Source organism: Sminthopsis crassicaudata, chromosome 5 (assembly GCF_048593235.1).
Source record: "Sminthopsis crassicaudata isolate SCR6 chromosome 5, ASM4859323v1, whole genome shotgun sequence".
NCBI lineage: Eukaryota > Metazoa > Chordata > Mammalia > Dasyuromorphia > Dasyuridae > Sminthopsis > Sminthopsis crassicaudata.
Genome location: NC_133621.1, coordinates 130901605 through 130927752, shown reverse-complemented (window position 1 = coordinate 130927752; position 26148 = coordinate 130901605). Strand labels below are relative to the sequence as shown.

At 35.4% G+C, this 26148-nt stretch overlaps 1 long non-coding RNA gene across 1 annotated transcript in view; it reads left to right on the top strand.

Annotated features, from left to right (window-relative positions):
• The first annotated feature begins 1360 nt into the window (after positions 1-1360).
• The window catches only part of LOC141542454 (uncharacterized), a 122530-nt gene continuing 97742 nt past the window's right edge, over positions 1361-26148 (top strand). The window contains exon 1 of the long non-coding RNA XR_012482162.1: positions 1361-1437. This is a non-coding gene — a long non-coding RNA (uncharacterized LOC141542454). The remainder of the gene's footprint in view (positions 1438-26148) is intronic.

The following is a 26148-nucleotide window of genomic DNA, read 5'->3' as shown; positions in this document are numbered from 1 at the left end:
CATGCAGCGCCAGCTGTAGGCGACGCCGGCAGGACCCAGGCTGGGACCAGAGCTAGGACCCTGCAAACAGCTGAGCGCCCGCCGAGATTGGCGGGGGAGCTCGGGCTTGCTCTCCACTTCTCCAACGCGGTCCGCCCCGCGCTCGCCCGCCTCCGCGCCTGCGCACTGAAGCTCTTTTCTCCTAGGGTGCTGGAGAGTTCTGTTGTTAAAAAAAAATACACCCCCAGATTCGTTTTGTAATAATAACAGATTCCTGATTCTGTAATAATAACATGGTTTTCATGCATTTCGGATCTTTTATGGGAAGATAATTCAAGCTTAAAACTTGAGAATGGATAGAATTTTCTATTGAATAAGGAACGGCCAGGTGATGTGGTGGATAGTCTGGTCAGACTCACTTCCCGAGTTAAAATCCTTCCCCTGAACCTCCTGGCTGTGTGAGCCTGGAGGAATCACTGTATGCCTCAGTTTCCCCATCTGTAAAATGAGCCGGACAGGAAAACGGCAATCACTCCAGTACCTTTGCCCAGAAAACACAAACGGGGTCACAAAAAGCCAGGCCCGACGGAGGGGCTCTCTGGCTGACTCGTTTCCTCACCTTGCCGTGAGCTGTCTGCTTCTGGGAGACATTTGTCTGGGCAGGCCGGAGTGTAAGGTGTTTGCCCCGGGGGCGCTCTCTACCATCCACCTTGGCCCCCTTACAGGGAGAAACATGGATTCAGGAATTCGGGTCAGGAGCATTTCACTGTGCGTTTTAAGGGTCTGGGTGGGACCTTCCCGCCTGATTTCTAAGGCAGAATTGCAGGGGGTGTTTCCTTCCATGGATCTTGCCAGGTTCCAGGTGGTTTAGTGCTCCCACCGCGAAATGGTGCTCAAGTTACTAGTCATCAGTCTTTGCATAAATTAGCCGAGCCCGACGGATCTGGTCAGGTTGGCTTTCCGGCGTTTATCTCACGGGCAAGGCCAGGACAAAGCTTACGGGTGCCAGCTTTATCCGTTTGGGACTGTAGGACTAACAGTAGGTCAGGACATCGACAGTTCGTGTGAAAGTTTTGAAAGCTTCAATTTTATCTTCAGTTTGTACTTTACCGATGGTGACACAGAGAATGCAGTTAATGCACGGAGAGAGCACTTTTAGTGCAGATAACGACCTGTAGTTGTAGACAACTTTGAGCTAATCCATCATCCTCTACAGCTTTTAAACAAGTGCACTAGTTTTGCAATCAGGAAGGAGGCAACTGTTGCTTATAATTGTTATAAAGACAGCAGATGATTTCCATTTGGTGAGGGGAGTGGGGGTCTTATAGGCAGCTTATAAAAACAGAGCTAAGCGAGGGTTTTTTTTTCTTTTTTTTTTTGGGGGGGGGGAAGGGTTCCCATCCGGGGCTCACAAGGCAGAGCTCACTGTGTTGCCAGAAAGGAGGCCAAAAGAATCAGGTAAGATCTCTGCATGACAGAGAAGTGAAACTCAGGGGAGCTTATACATGTAGGTGACTTTCCCTGAGCGTGAATGTTTGCATTCCCCTGTGCCGATTATGTCCTAGGGTGAGTATCGTACCGAGAACTGCCTGAACGCAGTTGGTTGGAGGTTCGGAAGCCCAGGACTTTGGGTACCGCTAACAATGGTCTTACAAGGTTCGTGGCGGCCATGATGCTTTCCCAGTCCTTCCTGGTCTATGGTGCTAGTTTATGCCAGAGGTCATGGAACCCTGGCAATTTTCCCGTTACCTATAAATGACAATAAAGTGGATTTGTTCACTATTAGAGCATCTAATAACACTTTCAGTAATCCTGCATTGCTGTTTGGAAAATTTCATTGTGATATGTGGAGTAAATGGTGTTTGTACGCTGGCTCTGCTACTTAACTATCTCTGAAATATGAGTGAGTCAATTTTTTCTCTCATTTTCTTCTTTGTAAAATGAAGATCTTCTCCAGAATCCTCCCTCTCCCCTTTAATTGACACATTGCTACTTCTTCCCTTGTGATACTCCTTTTTTGACTAGTGATTCTCTCTCTAGAACCACCATTTTATTAGGAAGGACCCAGATGTGGTTCACCTCATTTATGATTTCTGGAAATCTATTCCTTTGTCATAATGCCCTCTGATTAATCTCCCCTTACTCCTGCTTTCTTTCTAGTTCTAATTTATTTATTCTTATTATATAATCTCTATCATTAAAGGTCTAAGCTTTTGAGCATAAAAATGGCTTTCCCTATTGCTTAGCACAAAGGTTGGCACAGAGTAAGCATTTAATAAATACTCTTTCTGTATACTGTCATAAGGACATTGGACAAGATGGTCTTTAAAGATTTCTTATAGCTCTATTTCGCTATATCAATGAATTCAGTAATAATACTTGTCTGTGAATCATGGGGTCTAAACCATAGGTTTAGAGTAAATACTCTATGGGAAATTTGTAAGGAGACATAGGCAATAATTGGAAAGGATAAGAAAGTATGAAAGGATTATGGTTTCACAGTTGGAGCCAAGACCCCCAAACTCAGTGGGAACTCCTCTTTTTAAGATCAACACTGATTTCTTTTCTGCTAAATCTCTAGACTTTTCCCAGTCCTCAGTTTTCTTGAACTCTTTGCAATATTGACTGCTATTTATTAAGAATCACCTTCTTTTTTCTTGAGATTTTTGCTGTACTGTTGTTCCTCTTTCTATTTTCAGAATTTTCTCTTTCAATCTCTGTGGCAGGTTCATTATCCATTCACCACACCTTGTGCTTAGGTGTGTGCCAGGGACTCTATCCTGGACTCGATCCTTTTTTTTTCCTTCTCTCTAAGTGATCTTATCAGTACCAGTATACAATTTTCATCTCTGTGCAAATGACTTGGAAGTCTACACCCTAGCAGTTCCCTTTCTCTTGGGCTCTAGTTCTACATCACCTGTAACCTGCTTGACATCTGTACCAGGATATTCCATAGTCTTCTCAGATAGGACATGGGCAAAGAGAATTCATTATCTGTTTCCTCAGACTCATCCCCCTTCTTGCTTCCCTCTTTTGTAAGAGGACACTGCAGTTCTTTCATTTACCCACATTTATTCATCAGAAATCATTCTTGACCTATCATTCTCTTTGACCCTGCTTCATATCCAAAGAGTTATCACAGTGTTCATTTTTTTTTTTTTTTTTAGATCTCAACATCTCTCATATCTATCTTCTCTGTGCTTGATCCACAATTATGATAATTCAGGCTATTCTGACCTCTGGGGGATTGCTGCAATAGCCTCCTCTAAATGCCAAGTTGACATTCCTAATGTATGAGCATGTCTATTCTCCTGTTCAGTCCTTAAGACAAATTCCTCTTTTTGGCTTTTTAAGTCCTTGAGTATCTGTCTCCAACTTTCTAGGTTGATTACATGTTATTTCCCCGTAATATCAATAATATCACCAAATTGTCCTATATATTAACTCCCGTTGCAAAGATTGCCCCACACCTGGAATGCTCTCCCTCTTCACCTCTACTTCTTGAACACTAATCCTTTTAAAAGCTCAACTTGAGTTTCAAGAGTCCTTTCCTAATTTCCCTGGTGGTTTAGTGAACTATCCCCAAATTGCTGTATTTATTTTGTTTGTATATATCCTGCCGGTATTTATTTCTGAACACATTGTAACTCCCTCATTAAAAAAAAAAAAAAAGTTTCATGAAGGCAGGGACTATTTTACTTCTGTCTTAGTCTCCATAGCACCCAGCAGAGTATCTGGTACATAGCAGGCACTTTTAATAAATTCTTGTTGAGTTGATTAATGAGACTTTGGAAAGTGCCAACTATTATTAATCATTGAAATTTATGCAATGTGTGATATTAGCACATCTTAGGAAAACAAGTCAATATGCCTTGTTTTCTGTTATGCCAGATTATTTTAATTATTTCACTCTGACAAAATTGCGGACTTGGAATTTTAGATTTGGATTCACTGACCTTTGAATTTTTAAAATTTGAGTCATGAAAAAAAATAAATAAAATGTGTGATGTTTACACTGTAACTCTGATATAAGGTTAAATACAAAAGGTGGATAAAATTTTTTTAATGTATTGACACTTGCATCAAAGTTCAGTTATTTGGGGGTTTCTTACTCTTCATGAGGAAATACATAATGACTTTTATAACCTGGCTATAACTGATCAGAATGGGAAGAGTTGGTAGAAATCTGATTGTTATGGTATTAGCAAAAGATTTAGTAGGAAAACAGATTGAAATGTTTGCCAGAAATGAGATTTAAAATTTCTGAAGATTTTAATAACTCTTATTATCTCTGCTTCCCATGATCATGGGCAATTAGGAATTAGCTGTGTCATGGTGCTGAGCACCTACCGTCAGGGGTTGGTGATGATACTAGTGGCAATATTTAGAAGGTTCATGATCATTTATACATTTTGCAGTTTGTCTCAGGTGCTGAAAAGCATTATACCATGCTTATTTATTTCTGTCCCGTATTTCATAAACGGATGCTTTAAATGGAAATGTAAATTAACAGACTTGTGTTTGTGTTCTCTGCTAGATGTAAATAATTTTTCAAAGCCAAAGGGTTGTCTGAAAGTTGATTTTTTTCTTCTCTAATTCTTTCTAGTAGCTTTCCAATGAAAATTTATGGTGCCACAACTTTTTGTCTAATAAATTCGCCTTCTTCAGAGCCATTTGCTATAGCATCAATCTGAGTTATCTTTTGCTATAGAAATATCAAGTAACATTAAAAGAAATGTGTTGTCTGTTTTTCCTTAGAAGGGCAAGATGCCGTTATTTCATTGTCTCATTGAGTATTCAGTGGGTCACTTCTTATTGGGTTGCAGTGACTAAATATTTTTCAGATCCATTCATGCCTCTGGCAACTAGCATTAGGGATTACCCTGGTGCTTTACTGGCAACTTTTGTCCTGCTTTTCTGTACCTGTGTCTAAACTTCTCTTATCCTTTACACCAAAGGAGTCAAGCGTTATGCCGGTAGCACTCCAAGTGCTACCTAAGCCATATTTAAATATAACCGGGAAATATTTAAATAAATAAAAATACAATAGAATGTAGAAATATGAGTTTTTCTAAATCATTAGGGATCCTTGGGTACAGTTTAGTGACCTGTTTTTATTTGAATTTGACATTACTTTTTTACACTATTCTCTCTCATTTTTGCCTTGGAGAGATATTATAAAAAATAGGGGGATGAAATGATCTAGGTAATAATGAGGACATAAAGAAAGGTCAGGGAGTACAAATAATAATCTATTGATTTTAGAGTATCAAACTAGAAATAATGGGTCAAAGATTTCAGCTCAATATGGAGCATTTAATAATTTTGTGACCCTATAGACCTTCTCCATTCTCTCTCAAAATTTGTCCAATTTCATGTTTGTTTCCATGATAATATCTGTCTCATCTTCTGCCATCCCCTTTTCAATTCAGAGGAAAGATCCTTTAATCTTTCCAAGTATAAGTGTCTTTTTGAAAGAATCATGATTTCTCATGATGTAGCCAAAGTACTTACACTTCAGTTTCAATATTTGACCTTTCAGTGAATAACCTGAATTAATTTCTTTAAGTATTGGCTGATTTGACCTCCTTGCAGTCCATGGGACTCTCAAAATTCTTTTCTTAGCACCACAATTCAAAAATGTCAATTCTGTGCCATTTGACTTTCCATATAATCCATCTCTCTAATGGAGATACATTGCTACTAGAAAAGCCATAGTTTTGACTATATAGACCTTTGTTGACAAGTTAATGTTTTTTTTGTTTTGTTTTTTAGCATATCAAGATTTTAAAGGAGTATCTTTTAATTTCATGTCTGCAGCCATTGTCTATAGTGTTCTTTGATGCCAAGAATATAAAATCCAATAGTTGCTTTCATTTCTTTTCTCTCTATTTGCCAGGAAGTAGTTATCCTAAAGCCACAAGAAATAGTATATTTCCTCTTCCCTGGAAGGAAGTCTTCAAGTAAATGCTGGATCTCCGTGTTAGAGACAGTGTAGAAAGAGTTCTTGTTCAAGCCCAGTCTGGTCCAGATGATTCTCTGAGATCCCTTTTGATCTTGAGATGTTGTGAAATTTTTTTTTGAGGAATCAAACTGCTGCCATCACCAAATAATCTTAAGCATTTCCATGATGTCCTTCCTGAAGAAAAAAACATTTTCCATTATCTTTCTAAGTCTCTAGAGCATTATTAGCTTGAGGAACTGCCCAAGACTTTGATTTTCTCCATTCTGACTCTTTTTCCTAATGAGAAAAGGCCAAGAATTACTGATGTACTGTCACCTCTAGATTATCTAAATTCACCATATACATTAGGCAATTTGCAGGATCCTGATACTGTGAAGTGTTTTGATTCTGACAGAGATTATTGAAGCTGAAAGGAGCTCTAAGGATCCATTACATGGCATTAGAGGTGGGCTGTTGTGTGGATTGTTCTCATCATCTGTCACTTGGCTTTGTGGTCTGACTATCTTCCACAGAGATGAAGAGTTTCTCTACTGTATAAATATCCAGAGGTCAGATAGCTAGTGAAATACAGCTATTTAATAATCATCTAAAAATGGTTACCCAAAAGAATGTTCCTCTGCTAATACATTTTGGGATTGGGCTATTTCCACTATGCTCTTTTGATGACTCTCAGATTATTTTTTCAAAGACTTTGATTCCAAATAAGTTCTAAATCCATTCTAAGTAAGAGGTTTTTCCCTCTCTATTTTAGGAATTTTGCATGTTATAAAGAAGAGCACTCTTATAACCTTTATTGTTTTTAGAACTGAATCAGTAATACAAGTATTTATGCATAACTACATGTGCATAAAATAAATACATACAGATGTATTTTATATTTTCTAGCTATAGAAAGATTCTTTTTTTTTCCTTAATGAAATGTGAAAATATTTTCAACAGGGGAAAAAAAAGTAGAGGAGCTTAATTTTGCTAAATGAAAGTCTCAAGCCATCAAATGTTATCCCTATTTAAAAGCTCTGAACCTGTGAATTTTTAAGCTAACTTTAAAAAAAGAAAATAAATTCATTTGCCTGTGTTATTTGGGGAATATATAGAAAGCAACTTTTTGATAGTTCATAAAATATGTAGTAAAAATTTGTATCATGCTTCGGTATCAGTCATAGTAAATCCTTGTTTGTTTGACTTAATATCTTCATTTTAAAATCAACACCAATTGATTTGTCAAGGAAGGAATAAAGCTTCATTCTAAGGGTTCTCTCCAAAGAAGCCCTCTGTTTCTATCCCTTTTAAAGAGAAACATAATAGAAAAGCTAATAATTTAAGTATTTTAGAAATAACATTTTTTATAAATCATTGATTGTTCTGGATGCTAGTGATACAAAGAAAAAATCAAACAGAAAAACAGTATCTGCCCTAAAAGAAACTCACCTTCAACTATAGAAAACTGGGATGTATGCAATAGGTAACAATAGGTAAATGTAAAATTTAATCAGTCATGGGAGGATAGAGGAAGCAACGACACAAAAGTGAATTTTACATACAAATAAAGCCTCCCAAAATTGGAAGGAGGAAAAAAAAAAAAAGCTTCCTTTGCATTTTTTTCCCTGTTTTCTGTTTCAACTTCAACAAGGGGAACTTTGTGCCTCAGGGCCTCTGACCTATGACCCTGGCCTTTTGCTCCCATCCTCTCAGTACTTCAGATTGGTTTTGTCTGCTCTTACCAGTGAAGCACCTTAATCTTGTTAGACAGATTTATTTAATAAGAAACACATTATTTCCAAATGGCATTCACCCTCTCAGAAGTTTAAATAATCAACCCAAACTTTACCCTCTCATTGACCTTGCTTTCTTTGCAAGAGTCCAGCTCTCAATAAAACATCCTGACAATCTGCACCAGAGAGCCATTCTTCTCACCTACATATGTAACAGTAGTATACACTGACAATAAATACTCCGTATGTGTGTAGTTGTGAAAGTGTTCAGACTTACACAGTTTCTCAGTTTATCTTTCAGCACAGGGCTGCGAGTTCCAAATGTTCCTGACACTAAGACAGAGTTATGGTTTGTTTTAATATTTTAAAACATACCTTCAAGTACAACAAACTTTTGGTCATACACATGTGGATGGCCTTTTGCCTGTAGTATGCTGTCTTTTCCTTCCTACCTTAATTAGGACTTTATTTAGAAAAGAGAAAAATGAGTAGATGTTTCTTTCACTAATGTAGCTTATAACACCTCTGTACCTTATATAGAAATCTATGCATGTAACTGTCCACAAAAATTTATCATAGCAAACATTCATATTAAAATGTAATTTCCACTTCGGTAAATTTGTGGTAATAGTCAAGGTTTTTTTTTTTTTTCTTTCTTATTCTTTCTCTGCCCAGCATGGTCTCAGTGGTTTAGCTTCATTTTTTTTTTTTTTTTTTTTTGTAGTATAATCCTTTATCTCCCTTTCCCATTAGAGCTTCTACTGTGACTCCTGTTGCCAAGTGTTGAAACTCTAATACCATCTAGCTGAAAGTTTAGTACAGAATAACAGGGAAATATACTTTGTGTTTCAGTTTGAAGAAGCTGCTCATGGCCACTCTGTAAGACTAACCTTCAAACATGAATCTGGAAGAAAGGTTACCAGCCTGAGCTCAAACAAAAATAGCTGTTTAAGAGATGAATGCAATGATGAGGTCTTTCTGAGGTGGGGTCAACTCAGTGACCTTTGACCACCTAGAAAGTACAAGCTGTGAAAACATAAGCATTCCTTAGTTTTACTTAGATATCTAGATATCAATTGGATATCTAAGCCTTGATTCTCTTAAGAAAAAAAAAAAAAAAAAAAAACAACTTATTTTGGGACCAACACCAATTGGTAAGTGAATGGAGGGGATACCTGGGACTGATTGTCTTCATCAGCAGGATCCCCTGCATCTAGGAGCATTACTGCTCTTGTTCACAAAAGTATGTTTGTAATATATCTGAAATTGCCTGGCAAAGGAAGCTTTGAGGAAACTGTGAAGCAAGGGTGGAAATAGATAAGAAGATGATATGGGGGGGAAAAATGATTCTTTGGTTAAAGTATTTTTTAGGAAAAAATTTTTTAAATATTATATTTCTTAAACATTTCCCCCCACTGAATTATTTTTCATTCTTTACCCTCTCCCCCCTCAGTTTCTTCTTTTTTAAAGGATACTGAATAAAACTAGATGCTGAATTTCTTATTTTTATTTTTTCTTCTATTTGAACAGCTATGTGCTCAGCCTAAATCCTAGCCTTAAATGTGGCATACTATGTAATCTCAATATTTAACCTCAAACAAGTAACTTGCCTGCATTCTGCCTCAGTTTATTGTGTAAACATTTAAAAGATAATGTATTTTGCTTATAGCAATATTAGAAATGAGTTATGAGCAAATAAAATACTTTAAGATTTCCAAAAGGAATATGCCCACTGATGAGAGGGAAGGGGAACCCCCTTTTGGGTTGGCACAAAGAGAGTCACATGATGGCGCAGAGTCCCCTGTAAATGAATTTGCAGGCCCGAAAACCTAGAGTGATAAAAAGCTTTATTGTAGGGATTTGCAAGTAAAGGTAGAAAGACTCCAAGGCCAGAGGTGGTTGCTGGGCAGACAGGAACCCTTACATGGCAAGAAGGATACCATGTTTGGGGGGAAGGCCTCCTGCCAAGAGAGAGCTCCAGTTTGGCCCTTTTATACCTAAAGGGGCTTGTGGGTAGTGTCCCAAGTTGGCTCAGATCCGGTGGGGGCTGAGGGGACTAGGATTTGTGAATCAAAAGATCCTAACTTAAAGGGACCTCAACCCCCATCACCACCAGGTGTAATGATAAGGATTTGTGATTATTTCTATTGCAATTCCACTGTAATTTCTTCTTACTTATTATGGAGAGCCAAATATTAACATAGGATGACAAATAAAGTGAAAGACTTCTCAGTTTAAAAAAAAAAGGCAAAATAGTATTGCAATGCCTTTGCCAAATGGTCCCATTAGTTTTAGTCCCATATTTTTTTTAGTCCCATATTTTAAATGGGCTGGTATATGGAAACAACACATCATTCAGGAAACCTGTATGTAATTATTTTCCTCACAAATTTACCAAATCTTCTGTTCAATTCATTGACCAAAGTCTCCACCTTCTGTATTAACCTTGTCATAGAAAATACTCCCAAGAAAAGAAACACAAGGCAAATAAGTATAATTATCAAGCAAATAGCTAAGTAAAGGAGGTGAGTGAAGAAAGACTAATATGTTCTGCAGCTTTCCAACAAGTATTAGAAATACAGTAAAAAAAGGCTTGGGATGAGAGTAGGTTTGGGAAACAAAAAGGGAACATGAAAATGTATTGAGTAAGTGCTAACTATGCAGAGCACTGGGATAAACACTGGAATACTAAGAACAAGATAAATTTATTTTCTCAAGAAATTCACATTTTAATAGAGAGGAGAACAAATGGATATTTCAGTTCCAAGTGGAAAGTTCTCTAATCTACAGAGCAACAAAGCAGGTAGTAATGTTTGCTCTTTAATGCCATTTAATGAAATCATTCTGTTTCTGATGTTGAACCCTTTGACAATTCCAAGGACGTCGGCATCAATAATTTTGTTTTCTGGGTCTATGGAACTTTGGTTGCTGAAAAAACAGGGTATTTAGCATATGCAGAATCAGTTTTCAAGTTTCATCTTCACAAGGACTGATTCCTTGGTTAAATATATATTAATTAGCAACTCTATAATTCAAGTGATTCATATACAAGGAACTTCAGACTCGATAGGTAAAATAGGAGAAGCAGCATCAAATGAAGTCACAAGTGGATAAATTGAGCCAATCAATCAATAAATCAAGTTACTTTGCCTCTCTAAGTGCCAAGGTGTTACCTTCCTTTATCAGGTAAAAAACATATCTTGATTATTCACCAGGTAGGTGTAAAACCCTGGATATTTAAACAAGTGGCACAGGAAATAGTTTCAGACTGGTTGAAGGACTTGGTCATACTTTGTGGAGTACATGTAAAACCAGCAAACTAGTTTGGAATAGGGATTCAGGTGACACAGCTTAGTGCTTGGAGACAACTACATTAGAAGGAATTGCTTACTGTTGTTGGGTTGGGTGAGGCAGAGTGGAGAGGAGAACACATGGGTTTCCTTTTTCTCATTGGCTAGAAAACTGTGTGAATTCCAGCACACTGAAGAATTTGAACTTTTTTTTAGGTTCCATGGGAAAACAACTGGTGAAACTATCCACATTAGGAGGTGAAAACAAATTGGACATAAGGAAAAGTAGATTCAAGAAGAAAATCTGTTAGCCCTAGGGGGAACTTCATGAATCCTCCCTAAAAAGGAGAGTACTTTCAAAAATGGCATGTATAATTTTTCTCTATCACATATATTAGCCAAACTTGAGGCTGCCTTCTTCCGGAATCTGTATGTTCTGGTGAGAAAACATAAAACAGACTTTTGGGAGCAATGTTTTTATGCTATCATATTTTTGGAGTAAATAAGCTTTGTCTAAAATTTAACTAAGTGATATTAACTGATATCAATGAGGGGGAAGTATAATTGTGGGAACTATAATATTAAAAAGAAATCTGCAATGCCTTCGGGGTAACCCTAGAGTGCTAAGAAAAGGTAGTAGCTGCCCTCTGGGAATCCCATTGGTTAGTGTAAATGGAGGTTGAGAAGATAGTCTGAAGGATATGAAACACAAAACTCAGAGGGACGGAGTTATAACTTTAAAGTAGAAGAGATTAAAAATTAATACAAAATATGCAATAAGAGAAAAATACAAACCAACAATCAAAAATGTAATGGTGAAAAATTGTATAATGATGCATGATAATAGAAGAATTGACAAGAAAACAGAATCCAAAAATCTCTTGCAGACAAAAAAAAAAAAACCCACACCAAAAATAAAATAAAATAAAATAAAAGCTCACCCACACAATTAGACTTAAAATATATATGTGTGTGTGTGTGTGTGTGTGTGTGTGTGTGTGTGTGTATGTATATATAATCTTGAGAATTTTCTGATTCCAAACCAAAAGATGATAGTGAAAATTTAGAGGAAAGATAGAATAGAAATCAAGAAGATGATGAAAAAGCTAAAACTAAAAGTTGGGTCATTGAAAAGGCTAATGAAAACTTCAGCTGGCTTGCTCAGAAAAATTAGTGAAAAATTAAATTGCTAAACTGAAAGGGTGAGATGAATTCACAAAACAGAGGAGCTAAAAAAAAATGAAAACCTACAAAATGTAATTGTAACTAAAAGAATGTATATAATTACTTGAAACCATATAAAACACCTAGATTAAGAAGACATAAAATTGTGATCTTGAACCACCTAATCACAGAAAGTGCATTTGTATAAGCCATTAAAGTACTACCAAATAGGATGGGGGGGGGGGGGGAATCCAAGCTTTGTTCAAATGAAATTACTAGTGAATTCTATTAAATGTCTAAGAATGAATGATTATTTATACATATTATTCTTGTTTATTGAAAAGAAAACTCTACATAATGGACTTCATGAAGCAAACATAATGGTAATAGCTAAAAATCAGTTTAAAAGTTTTAGAAAAGGAAATATAGACAAAAATATAGACAATATTAGTAAAATTATGATTATACTCAAGTTGAATTTGTATCAGGGATGCAAAAGTGGTTCAACATTAGGAAAACAATTAATTATAATTATATTAAAAGCAAGATCATCCCAAACTATATATCAATTCAGAAAAAAAGTCTGAAAATGTCAGCAGTCATTGAACCTCGAAACTTAGACATACAAGCTATTTTTAGCTTGATAAAATATATTTTTAGCTTTTTAGTTTGATTTTTAGTATGATAAAAATATATATCTAAAACCCAAAGCTTTAAATGTTTGAAATAGAGAAATACTCTAATGTTTCTCAAGAAATTTCCTATTCCCACTATTTTTGACAAAGTTTAGAAATGTTAGTGTAAAATTAAGGTATAAATATCATCAAGAAGCAGACAAAAAGTCCTCATTTACAGATAATTTAATGATTTATCTAGAAAACCCTAAAGAATCAACACTTACATTATCTGAAAAAATATTAGCTTCAGTTAAATATCAGAATACTAAAGAACCTTCCCATTGTCATTTATATATGGTGGTAACAAAAACTAGGAGAAAATTTAGAAAGAAATCAATTCTAAATAACTTAATTATGAATAAATTATCTGGGGAAGAACCATTCAAAACATATTAAAGTAATAGATGAAATTATAAAACACTTTTATAGAAATAAAGGAAGACTTGCATAATTGATGGAATATTTATTACTCATATTAGGACCACAGTAATATTATTTTTTTAAATGATGCTACCTAAATTCATTTATAGATTTGGTATTATACTTACCATATTACTGAACAATTACTTTATAGAACTAGATGAAATAAAAACAAAATTCTTTTGGAAGAACTTAAATAGAATAAGAAGAAAGGAAATATGGTGTAGCCCTTCTAGACCTCAAAGTATCTTAAAGTAATCATAAAATTTATTTGGTGCTGATTTTTAGCCTATTGCTAAATTACACAACACTGCTTGGAGGATTCCTGATTAGATAATAATTTTTTTTAATTTTATTTATTTATAATTTTTTTCACACTATATATGCATGAGTAATTTTTTTATAATATCCCTTGTATTCATTTTTCCAAATTATCTCCTCCCTCCCTCTACTCCCTCCCCTTGATGACAGGCAATCCCATACATTTTACATGTTACAATATAACCTAGATACAATATATGTGTGTAAATACCATTTTCTTGTTGCACATTAAGTATTAGATTCCGAAAGTATAAGTAACCTGGGTAGATAGACAGTAGTGCTAACAATTTACATTCACTTCCCAATGTTCCTTCTCTGGGTGTAGTTATTTCTGTCCATCATTGATCAACTGGAAGTGAGTTGGATCTTCTTTATGTTGAAGATATCCACTTCCATCAGAATACATCTTCATACAACATTGAAGTGTACAGCGATCTTCTGGTTCTGTTCATTTCACTCAGCATCACTTGATGTAAGTCTCTCCAAGTCTCTCTGTATTCCTCCTGCTGGTCATTTCTTACAGAGCAATAATATTCCATAACTTTCATATATCATAATTTACCCAACCATTCTCCAATTGATGGACATCCATTCATCTTCCAGTTTCTAGCTACTATGAAAAGAGCTGCCACAAACATTTTGGCACATACAGGTCCCCTTTCCACTCTTTAGTATTTCTTTGGGATATAAGCCCAATAGCAGCAATGGTGGATCAAAGGGTATGCACAGTTTGATAACTTTTGATAAGAATGGCTGGATTCTTTCACAATTCCACCAACAATGCATCAGTGTCCCAGTTTTCCCACATCCCCTCCAACATTCATCATTATTTGTTCCTGTCATCTTAGCCAATCTGACAGGTGTGTAGTGGTATCTCAGAGTTGTCTTAATTTCCATTTCTCTGATCAGTAGTGATTTGGAACACTCTTTCATATGAGTGGATATAATTTCAATTTCATCATCTGAGAATTGTCTGTTCATATCCTTTGACCATTTATCAATTGGAGAATGGTTTGATTTCTTATAAATTAGGATCAATTCTCTATATATTTTGGAAATGAGACCTTTATCAGAACCTTTAACTTTAAAAATATTTTCCCAATTTGTTACTTCCCTTCTAATCTTGTTTGCATTAGTATTGTTTGTACAGAAACTTTTTAGTTTGATGTAATCAAAATCTTTTTATTTTGTGATCAATAATGATCTCTAGTTCTCCTCTGGTCATAAATTCCTTCCTCCTCCACAGGTCTGAGAGGTAGACTATCCTCTGTTCCTCTAATCTATTTATGATCTCATTCTTTATGCCTAAATCATGGACCCATTTTGATCTTATCTTGGCATATGGTGTTAAGTGTGGATCCATATCTAATTTCTGCCATACTAATTTCCAGTTTTCCCAACAGTTTTTTCCGAATAATGAATTTTTATCCCTAATGTTGGAATCTTTGGGTTTGTCAAAGACTAGATTGTTATAGATGTACCCTTTTTTGTCCTTTGTATCTAATCTGTTCCACTGATCTACCGTTCTATTTCTTAGCCAATACCAAATGGTTTTGGTGACTGCTGCTATATAATATAGATTTAGATCAGGTACACCTAGACCACCTTAATCTGACTTTTTTTTTTCATTAGTTCCCTTGCAATTCTCGACCTTTTATTCTTCCATATGAACTTTGTTGTTATTTTTTCTAGGTTATTAAAATAGTTTCTTGGGAGTCTGATTGGTATAGCACTGAATAAATAGATTAGTTTGGGGAGTATATTCATCTTTATTATATTCGCTCGGCCTATCCAAGAGCACTGAATGTTTTTCCAATTATTTAAATCTGACTTTATTTTTGTGGCAAGTGTTTTGTAATTTTTCTCATATAATTCCTGACTATTCTTTGGCAGATGGATTCCCAAATACTTTATACTCTCAACATTTGTTTGGAATGGAATTTCTCTTTGTATCTCTTGCTGTTGCATTTTGTTGGTGATATATAAAAATGCTGAGGATTTATGTGGATTTATTTTGTATCCTTCCACTTTGCTAAAATTCTGAATTATTTCTAGTAGCTTTTTAGCAGAGTCTTTGGGGTTCTCTAAGTATATCATCATGTCATCTGCAAAGAGTGATAGTTTGATTTCCTCATTTCCTACTCTAATTCCTTGAATCTCTTTCTTGGCTCTTATTGCCAAGGCTAGAGTTTCTAGTACTATATTGAATAGTAATGGTGATAATGGGCAACCTTGTTTCACTCCTGATCTTACTGGGAAAGGTTGCAGTTTATTTCTATTGCATATTATGCTTACTGACGGTCTTAAATATATGCTCCTGATTATTCTAAGGAATAATCCATTTATTCCTATACTCTCAAGAGTTTTTAGTAGGAATGGATGTTGGATTTTGTCAAATGCTTTTTCGGCATCTATTGAGATGATCATATGGTTTTTATTAATTTAATTATTAATATGGTCAATTATACTAATAGTTTTCCTCATATTAAACTAGCCCTGCATTCCTGGTATAAATCCTACTTGATCATAGTTACCGTGTTTCCCCGATAATAAGACCTATCCTGAAAATAAGACACCCACATACTCTTTAATATTCCGCTAAAATAAGCCCTCCCCCGAAAATAAGCCCTATCGAACTTACTATGAAAACGGTCATCATGGTGATCCCCTGCGCTATATGCTGCGTAGCGGTACCTTCAGTAAGCAGCGCCGCCCTCCCCTCCCGGGTGAAACGCACGTCGCGCTCCAAGCTGCATCCAATCAGAGCTGCAGCAGTGAGCGCGTCATCCTCTTCTTCCCTGGTGATTTGCTTGCTGGCGCTACTGAGAGCAGCGCCGCGGAGTAGAGCTGAGACAGGACCATCTAAAAACTCGGTAAGTTCAGTAAGCGATGGAGAATAAAATAAGCACTCAGGGGGCATGATGGAGGCTAAAAGGGGCATGATGGAGGCTAAAAGGGGCATGATGGAGGCTAAAATGGGCATGATGGAGGCTAAAATGGGCATGATGGAGGATAAAATAAGCCCTCCCCTGAAAATAAGCCCTCTGGTGTTTTTTAGTCCCAAAAAAATAATAAGACAGTGTCTTATTATCGGGGAAACACGGTAGATAATAATTTTTGATAAACCGGAAAGATTTGTTTAAAAAATAAAAGATGTCTATGTAATGATGAGGAGAGGTAGGAAGAAGGGGAAGAGTGATTAGCTCAATATATTATGCCTTCTGTTATACTAAGTTTTATATATATATATATATATATATATATATACATATATATATATATATATATATATATATATACCAGCCATATGTGAATGTAAAGTTTTCATAATAAAATTAATTACAGATGACTCAAATGAGATACCTTTCACAATAATAGTTATAAGAGAATTTTTAATTAACAAAGAATTAGCGATGGCAAAAGATAAACTAGATATAAATTCTCTGGGTGTGATAAATTCACCTTGTCCTGAGTCCTCATCATGCTACTTAGAGTATGTTTGTTCTCTCTCTCTAACTGAAATTAATGACAATTCATAATCTTGTGAACCTTGGTCTCGGCTAAACATAGAGTTCTACATATTCAGAAAGTCCCTCCAAGCACATTCCTTCCTTCCTGACCTTCCCACTAAACCTCCTATCCCCTTTTCAATGATTTCCCTCTTCTCTTATTAATTACAGGACACAATTTTTACAAAACAAAAGCATTTCATGAAATAGCATGATAAGAAAAGTCACAATTGAGCATTCTCTCTGTATGTTCCTCTGGAGCATACTTTCCCACAAATATGCCATAATTGGTAAGAATGAGCATCTTTTAAAAAAATTTTATATATATATATATATATATATATATATATATATATATAAAACTTCTGTGTTCAACACTTGTGATATTGGTCTATTGGTTTAATGATGGGTTTGGAGCACAAGTTATTGGAGGAAGTTGTCTGTTGACTTCAGATGGTCTTATGGTGGCTGGTGGCTGCTAGACACATAATCTGTATAATTGCTCCCTGTCACAACATTTTCTCATCTCTTATTAGTTTTACAATACTAGAGGAGAATGACTGGAGTCTCTTCTGTGAAAATTTGGTCTATAGGCTCACTGAATAAGCATTCACGCAGCACCTATTATGTGCTGGATATTGTACTAAGCACTTTGCAAATATTATCTCATTGGATCTTTTATCTGTGAGTTAAGTATTATAGTTATCATACCCAGTTTTTTTTTCCTTTTTTTTCCCTCAGTGTTTTATTTTTCCAATTACATATAAAGATAAATATTTTTAGTAAGACTCGAGTTGCAATTTTTTTCTCTTTCCCTTACATTTCTCCTCCTCAACACAGCAAGCAATCTCATATAGGTTTTATATGTACAATCATTTTAAACATATTTCCATATTCATCATGTGAAAGAAAAATCTGAACAAAAGGGAAAAAACCACAAGTAAAAGCAAACAAACAAAAAAAATGACAATAGTATACTTCGATCTGCAGTCAGTCTCCACAATTCTCTCTCTGGATGCTGATGGCATTTTCCATCCTAAATCATTGGAATTATCTTGGACCACTCATACTGGGCTTAAAAAAAGGAGCCTGTCAGAATGTCCTATAACTAAAATTCACTCTTTTCTTTTGTGCCTGATACCTAGCTGAAATTATAGTCTTCTGTTACAGATAACTAATTCTGTAAATAATAACTAATTTATCATTAAGCATTTCCAAGATCCTCTCTGACTTAGTAAGTAAATGAGTTTGAGCCAGAAGGAAAGATAAACTAATGAGGCAAGGTCATAATTCTTCACCTAGTATTTTATTCCTGCCTTTATTATGTATATTTGTCAGGAGCAAAGCCCCCTTTTGGCCAGTAGTAACACTTCTATCTTCCTACAAATTAATAGGGGAATAATAAGAATTAGGCTTTAAAGTTAGAATGGAGCCAGCTCATCAACAACAATATTCTCACTTAAGAGTATTAGAGTGTATTCTTATATAAAGATTCTCCAATAAGTGAGAAGGCTGATTTGAAAGGATAAAGACTGGGGATGGAGAAATCAGTTAGGAGTCCATTATGATAAGTGTTCTCAGAATAGAAAGAGGGGAGAGATGTGAGAGACATTGTGGAAGATGAGTAATGCAAAACAGGTGTCCCTAATTATCTAACCCAATACAGTCTCAAAATTTTCATATATGAATATAGAATGCAGTATCCCCACTGGATAGAAATATAAAGATCAATTGTCATTAGGTAATTAATAGGAACACTTGAAAGAGTTCTATAGGATAATCTCATGGTTTTACCTTACTAAAGGGGAGATTAAAGCTCATTCCACAAATCATCACAAAGCTCATTCTATTTTGAGGGTCCAAAGTCTAGCCATAAGTTATAGCCTGAGTTGGATTCTAAGCCTTAGAACAAAGAGAAATTTCTGCTCAACAATTCTCTGTGGATATGTAGATGAGCTGTGAGATGCAATGTCGCTGAAATATTCAGAAGCTGATACCAATACAAAGTGAAATGCAGTAATTTAAATGTGTCATTGCTCCTTACTCCCCCTCTTTTCTCCTCCCCCTACTAATTACTAGCTTTAGGCTTACTTCACTAATACATTACTTCTTTGGCTACTCTAAGACTCTAAGGGCTGTAGAGATTCACCACATTTTCTGGGCTAATTTTCTCTCTTAATTGTGCTTATGCTTTGTGGACTTGAATAAAGGTATTTATGATCCATTCACTAATTTTTATTTTTTATTTTTGAAATTTTGAAACTGGAACTGGTAGCACTTCCAAAAGGTCTTCATCTTAGCTTGTTCTCTTTCTGGGTTTGACTCATTTCAGGACGATGTTCATCAAAAGACACTACTGTAAAGGGAAAGGCTTTTGGCCCTCTCTATATGAGGTCATCATATGGCCTTGTGAATATAAGCCCCCATCCTCTGTCTATAATATTATCTTAATTATTTATTATTTTAAGTGAGGTGAACTTGAGGCTGACTTTGTAAGTTTCTAAATGTCAAATCTGAAAATCTGAAAGTTCAGTCTATCCTGCGTATTAATGAATGAATGAATGGCTTTTGGAACACAGACTACCATTTTGAAGACAATGACCCATCCAACAGCAAATGATGTTGAATGATGAAGTGAACTTGGTGGAAACCAAATGCTATGGAAAAAAACTGATAACTTGACTCTACCCAGACGTTAGAGAGAGAGAGAGAGAGAATATGACCTTGATTTGTTTGATTGAAATATCTGTAACGTTCTACTTCTTATAGCTTTGAAATAAATATTCCTTGGTAAATGCTAATGAATGTTATTGGTTGAATAGAATTTGGGTGCTAGTTACTGGGGACTAACAATGAGGTGAGGGGGAGCACACCCAGAATAGAGACTTGAGGTGATAAAGCTTAGAGAAGTAATACATCAAACCCCTCAGTATTACTGCTTGGAACCTTAATGGGGAGATATTAGCATTCTGGTTCTTGAATAATGAATCACTCTGTGTGTATGCTGTGTGGGTGTTATATTATATCATATGTCATACAATAATATGAGGTATACACAAAAACGTCCACTCTCATACACATACAATACATGTAGAGTTGAATACATTACTAGAAAAGAAGATGCAAGCACCTCAGTTGCTTGCAGAAGATGGTATCCAGATTGAAATTTGAAGGGAAGTGAGGATTCTCATAGGCAAAGGTGAGGAGGAAGAACATTCCAGGTATGGGAATGGCAGTGAAAAGATTCAGAGATGGGAGATGGAACATGATGAAAAACAGCAAATGGGTCAATATGGTTGGATCCTAGAGTATGTGAAAATGTGCCATATATAAAAATACTAGAAAAATAGAAAAGGATAATTTTTCAAAGACCATTAAATGCCAGAGAATTTTACATTTGATAACTAGGCTAAGATTATGGGTTTGTTTCCTGCTGAAACCAGTTAATTTCTCTCCCCTGCTAGGCCACCTCTGCTAGGTGACCAGGGAATCTATTTTTTAAAATTACTTTATTGTTCTGGGCTTGGAAAAACTACCCACAAACATTTTAATATACGAAGAAAAGAAAATTCCATATGAGATAGTGTCTACTATATAAAATAGGTTTTATATATATATATATATAAAAGATCCCTATTTTAAAATAGTTGAATATAGTCAACAAAAATATAATCAAAACATAGTTTTAAAAATTCACCTTGACCTTGCTATAAATGTATGTCTCATTCTGTACTTCTAGTCTATCACTTCTCTATAAGGAACTGAATTAATCATTAGTCCTTTGGAATCATGGTTGCTCATTGCATTGATCATGATTCCTAAATTTCTTAGAGTTGCTTTGCTTTACAATATTGTAATCATTATATAATTTTTCTTGTCTTTCTCTTCACTTCGCTCTGCATTAGTTTGTACAAGTCTTTCTAAATTTCTCTGAATTCAGTTTTTCTTCATTTATTCAGTATTTTTTCAGTCACATCTGAGTCTTCATGATGCCTTTTGAGGTTTTCCTGGCAAAGATACGAGAACAGTTTGCAATTTTCTTCTTTCTATAGAATAATAATGTTTCATTATAATTGTGCCTCATAATTATTTCAGCCATTCCTCAATGGATATTCACCCTCCTAATTTTGCAATTCCAATTCTTTGCTATAACAGTGCTATAACCAATCAACAAGCTTTTAGTGAATATCTTTGCTGTGCCCGGTATTTTTTGTTTGTTTGGGTTTGTTTTTTTTTTTTTTCTTCAGAGGATTTAAACACAAAAATGAACCAGTCTGTATCCTCAAGGAGCTTATAATCTATTGGGAAAGCAATGTATAGATACAGAAATATATATATATATATATACACACACACACACACACACACACACACACACACACACACATACATATATATATATAACATATACTCCAAAGCCAATGCTCTTCTTTACCCTGGAAAATTCTACATTTTACAAATAGGAAAGAATAAGCCTTCTTCCACCCCCAAATAGCAAGCCATGAAATGTGGTTAAAAACACAAAGCAGTAGTCACTGACAAAGCAGGGTTTAGACATCCACGTTCTTAATTCTTGGTCTTTTGTTCATTCCATTAGGCCTAGCTGTTTTCAATTAACAGGGAGGAAAAAATCTTTAAAGGAAAAAAATGATCTTCAAAATAAAAATGAAACCCTCAAGAATGCAGACAGTACTAAAAGCTTCCAGCATACCATCTGGAAGACTAATTCCATTTGGAAAGGTGGGGCAGATTTTATTTTTAGAAAAGCTGGAACTTTTCAAGGTGGGCCATTAGGTCTGTTACCTATGTATAACTAAACATTGATGAGTCTCTTGCTCCCCTGGGCCAGAATTCTCCAAAGAGAATGGAATTCAAACTCCATTAGGCCACCTCTATGCAGCTGAATCAACTGTTTCGTTTTTTTCCTACTGTAAAAATAACTGTTAACCTTATACCCATTTAGGATTAGTCATAAATGACAATCTAGTTATTTTGGTTATTGTAACAATCAAGTGGGCTCTATACCATCAGTTACTTGGCTAAGATTACTACTAATAACTGTCTATATTTATATAGTGCTTTAATACATTAATTATATAATTTGATACATGCAATAGTTCTATGAGGTAAGTCATAGGATCATAGCAGTAGAGGTGGAAGAGACCTTAGAAGCCACACACACACACACACACAAAAAAAAACCAACAATTCCCTAATTTTATAGTAGAGTAAACTGAGATTGAGGAAAAGTTAAGTGACTTGCTCAGTGTAACTCTGGTCTTCCCAACCTTGAGCCCTGCACTCCATCTACTTTCCACCTGCCTGCCTCTAGGTGGTACATTGATTAGTATCTTTTTTTTTTCTATTGATAGAAAACTAAGGTTTATCTAGACTACATGGCTTGTCTAGAATCATTCAGAGAGCAGGTAATAGAAATGGGTGATGTCTTCTAACTGCATCTCATGTGATTTCTACTGTAAAATTTCCCTTGTAAAATGTAAGGTTCTTGAGAGAATGCTTCTTTTTTTGTCCCTGTATCTCCAGGATGTACCACAAAGCCTTAGATAACTTTTGCTTTATAAATGTTTAGTAGAATGCTTTGCATTTAAAGTTAAAAAAAAAGTAAAAATGGTTAATACTGTCTCTATTAAAGAACATGTCATTATGTTAGCAGGAAAAAACTAATGGAGCAAGAATATCTGAGTGTTTCTTCAGAACAATAAGGTAGCCAAACAGGATTGAATGTAGTACTCCTTTCCCAGCTGGGGATCCATTTTTGTGAACGACTTCAAGAGGTAACTTCCCAGGTCCCATGAAAAGGGCAGCTTTTCTCAATGAACCTGGCAACAATACCACAACTGCCTGTGTGGTATGAAGAGGCCTGCTTTATGTTCTTTGGCACTACCCCCAAGCCTTGTTTCTCCATGGGCAATATGCTCCAAGGTGCCTGCAGTGTTCAGTTTTCTCATAGTACTATTAAGTCTATTATGCAAGGGGCATGCCATAATCCAGGCTGTGGAGAACAAGGGAATACCAGTAGTTCTTGATGAATAAAGTGAAAGTCTTTATTCTTCCACTAGTAAAGGAAGCAGCAAGGATGGCTTTTGCCAAAGGCAGTTTTCAGCTGATGCATTGGCACATAAATATCTGTTGTAAGCTTTTTCAGAAATAAAATTCATATAAAAACAAAGAATTTTTAAAGGGAAGAGGCTGTCATTTCTTATCCAACTATTTGTTGGAGAACAAAGCGAATTTCTTCAACATTATGGAGTTTACATAGTCAATCCTGAGAAATCTTTTCAGTAAAATAACATGTTGATTAAGCCCCTTTGTCATATTTATGACCAGATTTAAAAATAAAAAAAATTATCTTTAATCCTGATTTTATATAATTTCTAATAGTCAGACATATGTTTGCTCATCATTGAATTATCATGTTAGCATTTTAAAATGAAATGCCAGTATTTTTCTAATTGGTTTTCCATTGATTTTTCCCCCCTTTTTGTCAACTCTCTGATACAGTTTGGGACTTCAGAGCAGGGAGTATACAGGAATTGCATTCTGTAGATTTTTTTAAAGTCCCCTTTAATGAATTCTTAATTACATTATTCAAAAGATCCATTATTCAGCATTCATCTCACTGCTAAATGAAAGTCTTTACCTGACATGTGAATGAAATGAGTCTAAATGCTTTCCATGCCACCTAGGGATTCATAATAGACTTCTAGCTGAATGGCAGCGGTGGATTTTCTTTCTATTTTAAATTTGTGTGGATTGTTTGTGGAGATGGGTAGGCATGAAATACTCAACCTACCCCAGCCCCAGTGAACTTCCCTTGAGTGTTCAGATTCACCTCTGCCTGAAAAAGTGAGAGGGAGGTCAAAATATTTGCTTGAGGAGGAAGAGACACTTGACACACATTGATAACCTTTAAAAAAGACTTCAAATGCATTTATGCATCTCTGGCAATGCTCTCCAATTTCATCCATCCAGAGTGAGCAAGATTCCTTAGAGCCCCTCATTAACTTTTCCTCTTTTATTTCTCACCATGAATAAAAGTGGTGAGTGTTGGCAAGAAGAATTCAGGGCATTTTTAGAAAGGATAACAAGAACCTTTTGCTTATCCTCCCATTACTTTCAACTGGCTAATGTGTGATGCTAAGGTCAGAAATGTGCTCAAGCTACTGGTGGATGTCTCTCAGGAATTGAGCAAAAAGTTAGTCATTTATGAATATAGACCCTTAGCTCTTTGTCCCTAAGACTGCCCCTGTTTTGCATCTCCCAAGACAATGAACTATTAGGTATCAAGACTCCAATTTTATAGACTTTGTCTTTTATATTCAGCATATAAGTAAAATTTTTAATAAATATAAATTGAAAACTCTGAAACAAAAAACCTATCAGAAAAGATTGTAACAGGTAAAGCTAGAAGTGGGCTGGAACCAGCCCAAATGGGCCTTTAAGAACCATGGTTTTAAATATTCCATATGAGCATTTGCATCTCAAAAATCAGCAAATGATAATTTGAGGCTTGATTTAACATTTTGTTGATGGTATAAACTTAAGAAAATGTTTATAATGCAAATTAAAGTTAAAAGTGTATTGTGTCAACATAACATTCTCACTGTTCACTTGTATTGTGTTCTTACTCATTTTCTCTCCTTTTTGATCTGATTTTTCGTGAGCAGCAAGAGAATTGTATAAATGTGTTTACACATATTGGATTTAACATATATTTTAACATGTTTAAAGTATATTGGATTGCTTGCCATCTAGGGGAGAAGGTGGGGGGAAGGAGGAGAAAATGTATGCAAGGGTCATTGTTGAAAAATTAAAGGTGTATAGGTTTTGAAAACAAAAAGCTTTATTAAAAAATAAGAAAGTGTGTTGTGTATACTTGATGAGACTATAGTTATTAGCATGTTCCTAAGGATGTAATAAGGGTGGTACTATTGGGGCTTTTTGTCAGGGTGCCATAATTTAGAAAGCTCTATCCACCTACTATTAGTACCCAATTAGGAATAATTAGATAGGAAGGTACCAAATGACAAACCAGTAGCAATAGTCTCTGTAGGTTCTCTGATGACCTGATGTCCTGCTATTTATATCATGGCCTCTTCAGCAGCATTTGAGGGCAGGTTTTATGTCTTTTGACATGAAAATATTTTTTTGTCTCAGAGCAAAAAATTACTAGTTATAACTCTATCAAGAGAGTTACAATTTTCAGAAGAATAATAAAATAAAAAGCAGACACCACTGACTTGCTCATATATCTTTTTACCCTGTGTGCTTTTATCTAAGTTAAGTTCTTTGCACAAAGTAAACTCACTGTGTTAATAAAGATCTATTCCTGTGGGATCTAGAAATCTAGATGATCAAGTCCAGTTACTTGTGCTTCCAGTCTAGGCTCATTTTTAGATGTGAGAAAACCACTGCCCAGGGGATTTAAACACATCCAAGGTCACACAGGTATTTTTAAACATTTGAAACAGGATAAGAACCCTCCAGAATCAATGTTGTTTCTCTCTTCTATCCTACTGCTCTAGATTAATTAATTAAAAAACAAACAAACAACTTGATGAAGGGTCTATACATGTCCTAGACATTTCAAAAGGTTCATTCTCAGAAGTTCAAGCTGAGTTCACTCGTTTAGGGTACTTTCCACTTTACAAAATGGTCACCTTATAGCAAACCACAAAGGGGATTACAAGCAATTATCTTGTCTTAAAAATTGAGAAATTGAGACTCAGTGGAATGGCTCAGCTCTAAATTAGATTTCCTGACTGGAGGTCCAGTTCTCCTTCTTCCCCAAATTTCAAATGGAAGGATAGTAGGGTTATTACATTTGAGGTGAGACTGCTTTTATCTGCTTTGTAATACCACTCAGTTAATAAGCATTGATTAAACACCTGTTAGGTGCTAGGTAGACATGTGAAATATTAGGGATACAAAGGATAGTAGAGGATGAGCTGTGCTCTCAAGAAGCTCATAGTCTCATGAAAACAACTATGTGTACACAAGATATATACTGGGTAAGATGAAAATAATCAAGTATCTCAAAGAAAGGGGAAAAGATATAGGTTGTTTGAGCCAACTGGAAGATTAATTTGA